This window comes from Lycium ferocissimum, chromosome 2 (assembly GCF_029784015.1).
Source record: "Lycium ferocissimum isolate CSIRO_LF1 chromosome 2, AGI_CSIRO_Lferr_CH_V1, whole genome shotgun sequence".
Lineage (NCBI taxonomy): Eukaryota > Viridiplantae > Streptophyta > Magnoliopsida > Solanales > Solanaceae > Lycium > Lycium ferocissimum.
This window is the reverse complement of record NC_081343.1, coordinates 39,298,346-39,309,000: the sequence shown is the minus strand read 5'-3', so window position 1 is coordinate 39,309,000 and position 10,655 is coordinate 39,298,346.

Genomic DNA, 10,655 nt, shown 5'->3' with positions numbered 1-10,655 from the left:
TGGGTCGACGGCCGACCCCCGAATTTTGCGGGGGGTAACATGATTTTCACACGCGCGAGCGAATAATCGATTATCCGACCAACGACCACGATCAAAATGGTCACGAAGAAATTCCAAGCACGGCCACGACTGATTCCGCTATGTTCGAACTTAATAAACTACCATCAACTCCTGGCCATGGAGGAACCTGACCAATCGGCGATAAAGAAAGTTATCCCTGGCCGACCTGGACCCAACGATTTTCTTCAAACTTCTTCTGATCAAGCGCTATTGTTTGCCTTCTTTCTTTTATCACCCCCGGTTGGCACCGGACAAACGTTAACCAGATTTTTACAGTACACAAATAGGTCTTTAGGTGATGTCCAAATATTTCATAAGCAAATTAGACCCTTAGGATATTAAGGTAGTTTCCATGTTAGAGTAGTTTTCGTCCTAGGTTTAGGACTAGTCTGAGAGTCTTTACATGCTCAAGTAATTTCTTTTTCAATGTTTTTAAAAATATTGTTCATTGTTTCTTGGTTTTTGCTATTTCTTTACTGCTTTATGCAAACCTTATCTTAGGAGGTTAACCATAAGGAATTTTTAGGTGAAATCCTAGATCCTATTTCTTATTAACAACTGTTCACATAAAGAGCATGGACTAGCATTTCTATACATGTATAAAGTTCAGAGAAATTGACATTGAAAACTGCTATACTCAAATCAATAAAATAAATTAAAAAGCCGGGTAGATTGTTACTAACTTGGTCAGCAGACAAAAACATTGGTCATTCAGTTGAAACGGGCGATGTTGTAGGCAGGACATTTAATTGTTGAGCAGCGAAAAATTCTTTCATTTTCTTAATTTCTTTCATCTCATCTTCTAAGGTAGACAAGCGATCATGCAAGGATTTGTTTTCCTCTTGAGTTGAACGTAGCTCGGACAGTGATTCGGCCTTTGAAGAAGTGCCACCTTTCTCGCCCTTTACATCAAAGGCAAACATGTTCTGATCCATGCTACAAGGGTCAACCTCTTTGTTCAACGCCTTCATGACACTTCTTTTCTTCTTTCTCTTTCTCTTTCTCTCTCTCTTAACAGGACTCTTTTCCAAAAGAGTTGTGGCCCGGTCTGTTTGTATTTCTAGATGCCCTAGAGGAAGCAATTGTGCATCAGAATTGTCTAAACTAGCCACGTCTTTAATGGAAATATTTGGATTGAGTAGACCATTTTCTACTTCTCCATGCTTGTTATCCAGCAGTCTTGGATTTGAGGGAACATTGTTCAGACCCGTGCTACATGGGTCAACCTTTTTGTTCAACGCCTTCATTCGTTTCGTCCATCTCTTTTTCTTTCTCTTAACAGGACTCTTTTCCAAAAGAGTTGTACTTACATTTGTATTTCTGTATGTCCTCGACGAAGCAATTGTGCGTGCACGAATTTCTCTAAATTAACATCTTCAATGGAAATATTAGGATTGAGTAGACCATTTTCTATTTCTCCATGCTTGTTATCCCGCAGGCTTGGATTTGAGGGAACATTGTTCAGACCCGTGCTCCATGGGTCAACCTTTTCTCTCAACGCCTTCATTCGTTTCGTCCATCTCTTTTTCTTTCTCTTAACAGGACTCTTTTCCAAAAGAGTTGCGGTCACTTCTGTTTGTATTTCTAGATTTCCTCGAGGAAGCAATTGTGCATCAGAATTCTCTAAATTAGCCACTTCTTCAATGGACATATTAGGATTGAGTAGACCATTTTCTACTTCTCCATGCTTGTTATCCAGCAGGCTTGGATTTGAGGGAACATTGTTTAGACCTGTGCTACATGGGTCAACCTTTTTGTTCAACGCCTTCATTCGTTTCGTCCACCTCTTTTTCTTTCTCTTAACAGGACTCTTTTCCAAAAGAGTTGTGGTCACTTCTGTTTGTATTTCTAGATGTCCTCGAGGAAGCACCAGGCATCGAATTTTCTAAACTAGCCACATCTTCAATGGAAATATTAGGATTGAGTAGACCATTTTCTACTTCTCCATGCTTGCTATCCAACACGCTTGGATTTGAGGGAACATTGTTCTGATCCATGCTACAATGAAAATATTTCATAGATTATGGGAAATTATTAATTTAGACAAATGATTTAATATCTTAAATTTAACTGAACAGAACTCGGGTATGTTGTTGTTTGTTTGTTAGAACTCTGTGATAGCGTAAACAAGAGGTGGAGTTTTGATATTTTAATTGCTTAACTTTAAATGGCTACGAATAGAAATCACAACAACTAAAATTTAAAGTATACGCTTTGAGAGTAGGTGAGGTGCGCCCACTATCTCGCTTACGGATTGGCCTCGTGGATTCTTGCTATCAAAAAAATAAAATAAATTAGAAGTTAGTAAATGTTTATCCAGTCTATTCAAGAATGATAAGCAATTATTTAATTGTAGAACACTAGATACTCTTTTTTCTTTTGGATCAGTAAGATGGAAATAGACCTCAGACTTTTCAATAAGAAAAAATTGCTTGTCCCGTTAAAAATAAATGAAGAAGACAAGATTCTCTTTAGCCCAAGACAAAAATGTGAACCAACCCAGAAAATTTGAAGTGCCCCGCCCAGAAGAAAGGGAAATGCCTCAACTATGAACCACCACGTAATAGCTACATTAGAGAAATTTTTTGTATACCATTTGTTATGTGTATCACCTGAATGGATATACTAGACTGATTCAACTATAAGGGCATTCAAAAGAAATGATTTCAATAACAAAAGTTAAAAAATAGTTGGTAATAATTCCCTATATCCAAATTATATGATACTTTTTCCATCTCGGGAGGTCACTGAATGTATGTCATTCCATCAGTATACCATTTTTACAACCTTCAAGTACTGAAATTCAAAAATATGATGTGATGTTTACTCTATCAGCCTAATTTTGCAACCAATACTTTAATGGTTATCCACTATCACTAATATACTCAGTAGGCGTATGGCCATGAAAACCAAATATTTTTCACTTTATTCAGATTTTGAATGTGGAAATGTAAGCATTTCTAAGTATATTTTTGCAAAAAAATATTTTACTGTTGTTTGAATGTATTAAAAGTGAAAACAAGTTTTTTGGTGTTTTTCAAATTCCAAATACAACTTGAAACAAGTTTTTTGGTGTTTTTCAAATTCCGAATACAACTTCAAGTTGTATTTGGAATTTTTCATGGCAAAACGCTGATTCCTAAAAGCGAAAAAAATTTTAAAAAAAATAATAATTTCTCATGGCCAAACTAGTCCTTAATAGATAAGCCAAGTTGTATTCGAATTTTCACAGAAAACGCCGATTCCGGAAAAAGTGAAAAAAATTTAAAAAAAAAAAGAGAAGAGAGAATAATTCTCATGGCCAAACGGGTCCTTAATAGATAAGTCAAGTTGTATTCGTAATTTCTGCAGCAAAAAACGCCGATTCCGCTAAAAAAAAATTCGAAAAAGAAAAATAATTCCGCTGTACAAAACGGTCCTTAATAGATAAGCCAACCCAACATTAAACACCAGTCAAACATATAAAATTGGACAAAGGGAATAAAATTCAAAATTTGAAGGATTTTGTAACAGTATAAATTCACAGTTCATATTATGGTGTAATCACTTTGTCCTTTTCCAGAGAGTAACATTCATAAAAAAAATACTCCCTCCGTCCCGATTTATGTGGCACCTTTTGGATTTCGAGATTCAAACAAGTTTTTCTTTAACTGTATCTTTTTCATATATCTTTAAATATTTTGAATTGTCAATCAATCATTGTGACTTGTAGTATCTTTTAAGTAGTTTCCGAACATGTAAATTTTATTTTAAAAAAAAACTTGAAATATTCCATGCCCGAATACTCGGTCCAAATTAAACTGTTTGACTCTCGATATCCGAACTGTGCCACATAAATTGGGTACAAGTAAGATTCGTAAAACTGATTAATAATACTTCGGAGTAGATCAATAGCCACAACTTTGTAGCAATTGTTAGTATAGAAGGAGCAGACGCGAAGCCTTACCAACCATAAAATTCCTATTCTACCAAGAAAAAGAATGTAAGGGTTATTTTGGTCATATTAAAAATAATAAGGTGGAATCTAGAGAAGATGGAACTTACAAATTATTTTTTCATGTTCGGTTGGTTGGTAGAAAATATTTTTCAAAAAAATATCACCCATGCCCGACCAACCCCACCACCCCATACCACACCCACTCCAAGCACCCACCCTCCACCCCCCCAACCAAATCCCAGCCCCCACCCAACCCTACCCCACACCACCACCCACCCCCAACCCCACCCCGCACCACCACTCTATCCAACCCTCGCACCCACCTACCCCCAAATTTTCTATTTCCTATATTTTATTTAACTTTTATAAAAATATGGATTTTTTTTCTTATCCACCACACACCCCCACTTCCCTACTACAACCCGCCCCACCACCCAAAAGTTAATCTAAAAATCTTCAACTTCACCCATCTCAAATTTCGTCAATAAATCCCAAAAACTTTTCTGTGTCTGCCAAAAGAAAAAAAAATCCATGGCAGGCTCAGATTTTTCCTTTTTCTTTTTTCTATCTTTACTTATTTTTTCAGGTACCCATGTTGAATCAAATGAAAAAGGTTACATTTCATTGGAGGGGGTGTTGGAACCAAAATAAAAAATAAACTTTTTCTTTTTAAAAAATTAATTTTTTTGGGGCGGGGGTGGGGGGGATCCCACGGGAGGGCGGGGGCGGGGGCGGGGGCGGGGGATGGATGGTGTAGAAAACCCAAAAAAATAAATTTAAAAACTTCAAAAAAAAAATATTGGCGTGGGTGGTGGTGCTGGTTGCGGGAGGGTGCGTGGGGTTGTGGGAGTTGTCTGAGTCGTGGTCGAGGGTGGGTTGGGTGGTAGGGTGGTTGCGAAATGTCAATCGACTGTTTTCTCTACTTCGACATTAGAGCCATTTTTCCCATTTTTTAGGAACTTGTTTTCAAAAAATTTGACCAAACGAACATGAGAAAATTGGAAAACATTTTTCGAAAAATGTTCCCTTCATACGGAACACACCCTCCAGTAAAGTTGTTTCTAATAGATTATAATTATCCAGCCTTTTCTTAGACCCCGCGTATAGCGGGAGCTTAGTGCACGAGGCTGCGGTTTTTAAAGCTTTGGATCCACCCCTATCTCATAACATAGGTATGAAAAGAAGAAAAGACTTAGTGGTCGTTTGGTACATAGACAAAATTATCCCAAGATTATAATCATGGAACTAATTTATCCCATCTCTTGGGACTAATTTATCCCAACTAGGAGATGGGATAAAATAATCCCAGGATTAATAGGATAAGATGGGATATCCCATCCTAAAGTTTTGGATGTACTTTATACTTTCTTTGGTATAAGGTATAAATTTATCCCTACCAAATATGGTACAAAATTAATCCCACAGTTAGTGCTGGGATATCCCAGCTAATACCGTGTACCAAATGACCCCTTAAGGTTTATTTGGACATGATTTAAAATTAGGTTGATTTGAGGTTGAAATATTATTTGGACATGCAATTTGGATCTCTTAAGTTGTATTTTTCGCATAAAGATGAAAATTATAAAATTTGTGAACGCTATCAAAATTACCTCAACTCTTATATACTCTTACGTAATAAGTAAATCATATTTCATAAACAAGGTATCAGAATATCCTAAAACGCCGAATTAATAAATCTTATATTTCCATATTCCTTTTATACATAAAAATAAATGCTTGTAATTATAATCTATTACAAACTTTTAAATATACATAATTTTACAAAGATTCCACTAGTCCAACAGATCAACAACAATATTAATTAGCTATTCTGTTTTTTCCTCAAATTTTTGTCCTTGAATTATGCAAAAGGGTTAAATTTACTCTTGATTTATGTGAAAGGATCAAATTAGCTCCTAATCTATGCCAAAAGTTCAAACTATATCCTCCTCCATTTAACTAGGGGCTTTTAATTAAAGGTGACAAAAAGGTTTAAAAATTGAGTTGGGGTAACTCTAGTTTTTTTAATTGAGTAGGGGTGATAAACTTTGGATTAGTGATTAGGGAATTTTGACTTGCCCCAAAGTTATATTTTTAACACTTTGACCCCAAGCTTTGTTTTTTACACTTTGCCTTCAAGTTTTATTTTTAACACTTTGACCCAACTCATATAAATCATAAAATACCCCCTGCCCCCATGCCCCCCGCCCCCCACCCCTCCCTGCCCTTGCCCCACCCCACCCCCTGCCCTTCCCCCCATCCCCCACAAAAAAATGTTTTTTTAAAAAAGATTTTGAAAAGTTTTTTTTTTTGTTTTTTTGTACCACCCATGCCCCCGCCCCACTACTCCCGCCCTCCCAAAAAAATTAATTTTATTTTAAAAAAAAGTTTTGAAAAGACTTTGTTTTTGGGGTTTTTGCACCACCCCAACCCATCCACCCCTCCCCCCGCCCTTGCCCCTACCCCACCCCCAACCCCCCACGAAAAAAATATTTTTTTAAAAAAGATTTTGAAAAGTTTTTTTTGTTTGTTTTTTGTACCACCCACCCCACCACCACCCACCTTCAAAAAAAAAATTAATTTTATTTTTAAAAAAAAGTTTTGAAAGATTTTTGTTTTTGATTTTTTGCACCACCCCCTCCCCATCCACCCCTCCCCTTGACCTTGCCCCCCACCCCCACCCCCCACGAAAAAAATATTTTTTTAAAAAAGAGTTTGAAAAGTTTTTTTTTGTTTGTTTTTTGTACCACCCACCCCTCCGCCCAACCACCCCCACCCTCCCCCCGCCCTTTCCCCCACCCCCCACAAAAAAAAAAATTTTTTTAAAAAAGAGTTTGAAAAGTTTTTTTTGTACCACCCACCCCCCACCCTCCCAAAAAAATTAATTTTATTTTTAAAAAAAATTTTGAAAAGTTTTTGGTTTTGGTTTTTTGCACCACCCCCACCCCATCCATCCTTTCCCCCCACCCCCAAACCCCACAAAAAAAATGTTTTTTTAAAAAAGATTTTGAGAAGTTTTTTTTTTTTTTTTTTTTCACCACCCCCTACCATCCCAAAAAAAATTAATTTTATTTAAAAAAAAAGTTTTGAAAAGTTTTTGTTTTTGATTTTTTGCACCATCCCCACCCCATCCATCAACCCCCCCCCCCCCCCCCCAAAAAAAAATCTTGAAAAGTAAATTTTTTCTTTGGTTTCTTACTCCACTCATCCACCCAAAAAAATAATTTTGTTTTAAAAAAAGGTTTTAAAAAATTTTTGTTTTTTGTTTTTTGCATCACCCCCCAAAAAAAATCTTGAAAAGAAGTTTTGAATTAGAGAGAGAGATACCTCCTCCATATATTGATCCTAGCAAACCCGAAAGAAGGCGGTCAAAAAGGAGGTGTGGAATCGGGGAATCATTGCGGACGAGAAAAAATAAATGGTCCTTATGTAAAATAGCTGGCACAAAAATAGTTATTTTTTGGAATTTCATGACATTTTAATATTGTTCTTTTTTAGAATGATAATTTATGTTCTTGGTGTTTGTGAACTTGGTTTATATGATATGTTGATCGTGTTCAAATCACAAATGTGTGTATTCTTGTTAATAAATTGTTTGAACGTAGCTTTCCAACAAGTAATAAATGTCATTGTCACCAGAACTTGTTGGGTTTTATCCAACAAGTAACAAGACTTGTTGTAGCAACTAGTATCTTGTTGAAACCGGTATCTCACTTGCTGCAATAGATACTACAGTTGTTGCAACATATATTACATTTGCTGCAACAGATATTACAGTTGTTGCAACAGATACTACTTGATTCGCCCATATTTAGTGATCAACAAAGGGAATCAATGATATTTAGTGATAAACAAAGGAAATCAATGATATATAGTGATCAATGTATAATATTTAATCAATTTGATGTATTTTGAGTCAGGAAAGATGATTTACCGAGTCAGTATGCACTAAATCGAGTGGTCATTAGAGTGAATTGATGTGAACTATTTGATTCACCCATATTTAGTGATAAACAAAGGAAATCAACGATATTTAATGATCAATGTATAATACTTAATCAATTTGATGTATTTTGAGTCATGAAAGATGATCTACTAAGTCAGTATGCACTAAATCGAGTGATCATTAGAGTGAATTGATGTGAACTACTTGATTGACCCATATTTAGTGATAAACAAAGGAAATCAACGATATTTAGTGATCAATGTATAATACTTAATCAATTTGATGTATTTTGAGTCAAGAGAAATTATCTACTAAGTCAGTATGCGCTAAATCGAGTGATCATTAGAGTGATTTAATGTGAACTACTTGATTCACCCATATTTAGTGTTAAACAAAGAAAATAAATGGTATTTAGCGATGAATATATATGTCTACTAACATCCTTAATTGATTAGATAGTAATTTCATGGATTAGATGGGCAATTCTAAGTGTATTCTTCCTAAATCGAGTGATCATCAGAGTGATTTGATGTAAAGTACTTAATTCGACCATATTTAGTGATAAAAAAATGAATTCAATGTTATTCAGTATAAACAAAGGAGTTCAATGTGATCAATATTGTGAATATGTTGCAATAATGGAGGAGTTGTTGCAACATATGAGACACGTGCGGTAACATATGAGTAAGTTGTTGCAACATATGAGATACCCGTCGTAAATACGCGAGTAAGTTGTTGCAACAACTACGCAACTTGTTTAAACATCTGATCCATCCGTCAAACAAATTAGTAACTTGTTGCAACTTCTTCAAAAATGTATGATCCGTAACAATTAACTCATCTCGTTGACATATTTTTTAGTTTTTGCAATAATTTAAGCAATTGTTTGATTTTTTCTAACAAGGTGAGTAATTTGTTGGAACAACTAAGCAACTTGTTTAAAAAGATTAGCAACTTGTTGAAATGCATTAGTAACGTGTTGAAATAAATTAGTAACTTGTTGCAACTTCTTCAACAATCAGATGATTCATTGCAACAATTAGTAAGCAAAATAAATAAGTTCATAAGCATAAATTGTTCAATAGACACCTTGGCTCCAAATACCACAACTTAAGTAATAATTTGTTTAGCAATCGCTTTCAAGGTGTGTGATTTCCTTGATCTACTCCATCTCTTTCGTTTCCATCATTAGTTTCTTCATTTTCTAGTTCTTCTTCACTTTCTTCATTTGTATCTCCATCGCTTTTGGCTTCGTTCTTCATCTCTTTAAAGGATTGATTGTTAATTTGGTCGTCAATTTGACTATATCTTTCCTCAACATTTGCCGATTCATAAATAGGTTGTCTACTTGTTGCAACAAGTGTAAACTTGTTGCACTACACTTTGTTGCAACAACTACAACTGTTGGATATCTTCTACAAACAACCAAATAACCGAAGCTATGTCCAATGATTTGTAGTTGTTACAACATTGTTTACTTATTGCAACAAGTAGAACTTGTTGCAACAACTACAAATCGGTTATCTTCTACAAACGTTAACCAAATAATCAAGCTATGTCCAACGATTTAGTTGTTGTCATTACGATTGCCTAGTTGTTACAACAAGTGTAGAGCTTGTTGCAACAACTACAAATTTGTTGATATCTTCTACAAAAAGCAAAATAACTAAAGCTATGTCCAATATATTAAGGAATGTCGTTGCAACGTAGATTGTCTACTTGGGTAAAAAGTGTAGAACTTGTTGCAACAACTACAATCTCAAGGTTATCTTCTACAAACAGAATCAGATAAATACCAGACAAGAACAAAAACTATATGTTGGATATATTTTCCTAAAGCCCGAACCATACCAGGACAACAACAGAAAAACTATCTATTTCACTACAAACACACAACAACAACTTGGATTTTATCCAAACTTTTCCTAAACCAAAAAAAAAAAAAAAATTCAAAACTTCCTTTCAATTTTTTTTTGGAGTGGGTGGGGTGTGGAAAAAACCATAAATAAAAAATTTTCAAAACCTTTTTTTTAAAAACAATTTTTTTTGGGGGTGGGTGGGAGAAGTAAGAAACCAAAAAAAAAAAAAAATTACAAAAAATTCTTTTCAAAAAAAATTTTTTTTTTTTTTGGGTTTTGGGGGGGGGGGAGAGGGGTGTGTGCAAAAAAATAAAAACAAAAACTTTGCAAATTTCTTTTTTTTTTTTTAAAACAATTTTTTTGGGAGGGTGGTGGGTGCAAAAAAACAAAAAGAAAAACTTTTCTAACTTTTAAAAAAAAAAAAATATTTTTTGGGGGGTGGGTGGGGGGAGGGGGTGAGGGGTGGAAGGAGGCGGAGTGGGGGCTGTTAAAAAAAAAACTTTAAAAAAAAAAATTGGGGTGGGGGGTCGGGGGGAGGGTTGGGAGGAGGAGGGGTGAAAAAACAAATAAAGAAAATCAAAATTTAAAAAAAAAAAATCATTTTGGCTGGAGGGGGGGGGGGGGGGGTGAGGTCGGGGGTTGGTGAAAAGTAAATAAAAATATTTAAAACTTTTTTTTAAAAAAAAAATTTGGGGTTGAGGGCGATTGGTGGGGGGAGGAGAAGGGGGGCTAGTGGATTTTTTGGGATTAAATTGGGGTCTTTTTATATTTTGTAAAATATTAAAAAATTTTAAAAATTATAATTCAGTCCCATTTAACTTAATGATATTTTTAAGATAAGTTTAACTTTAGC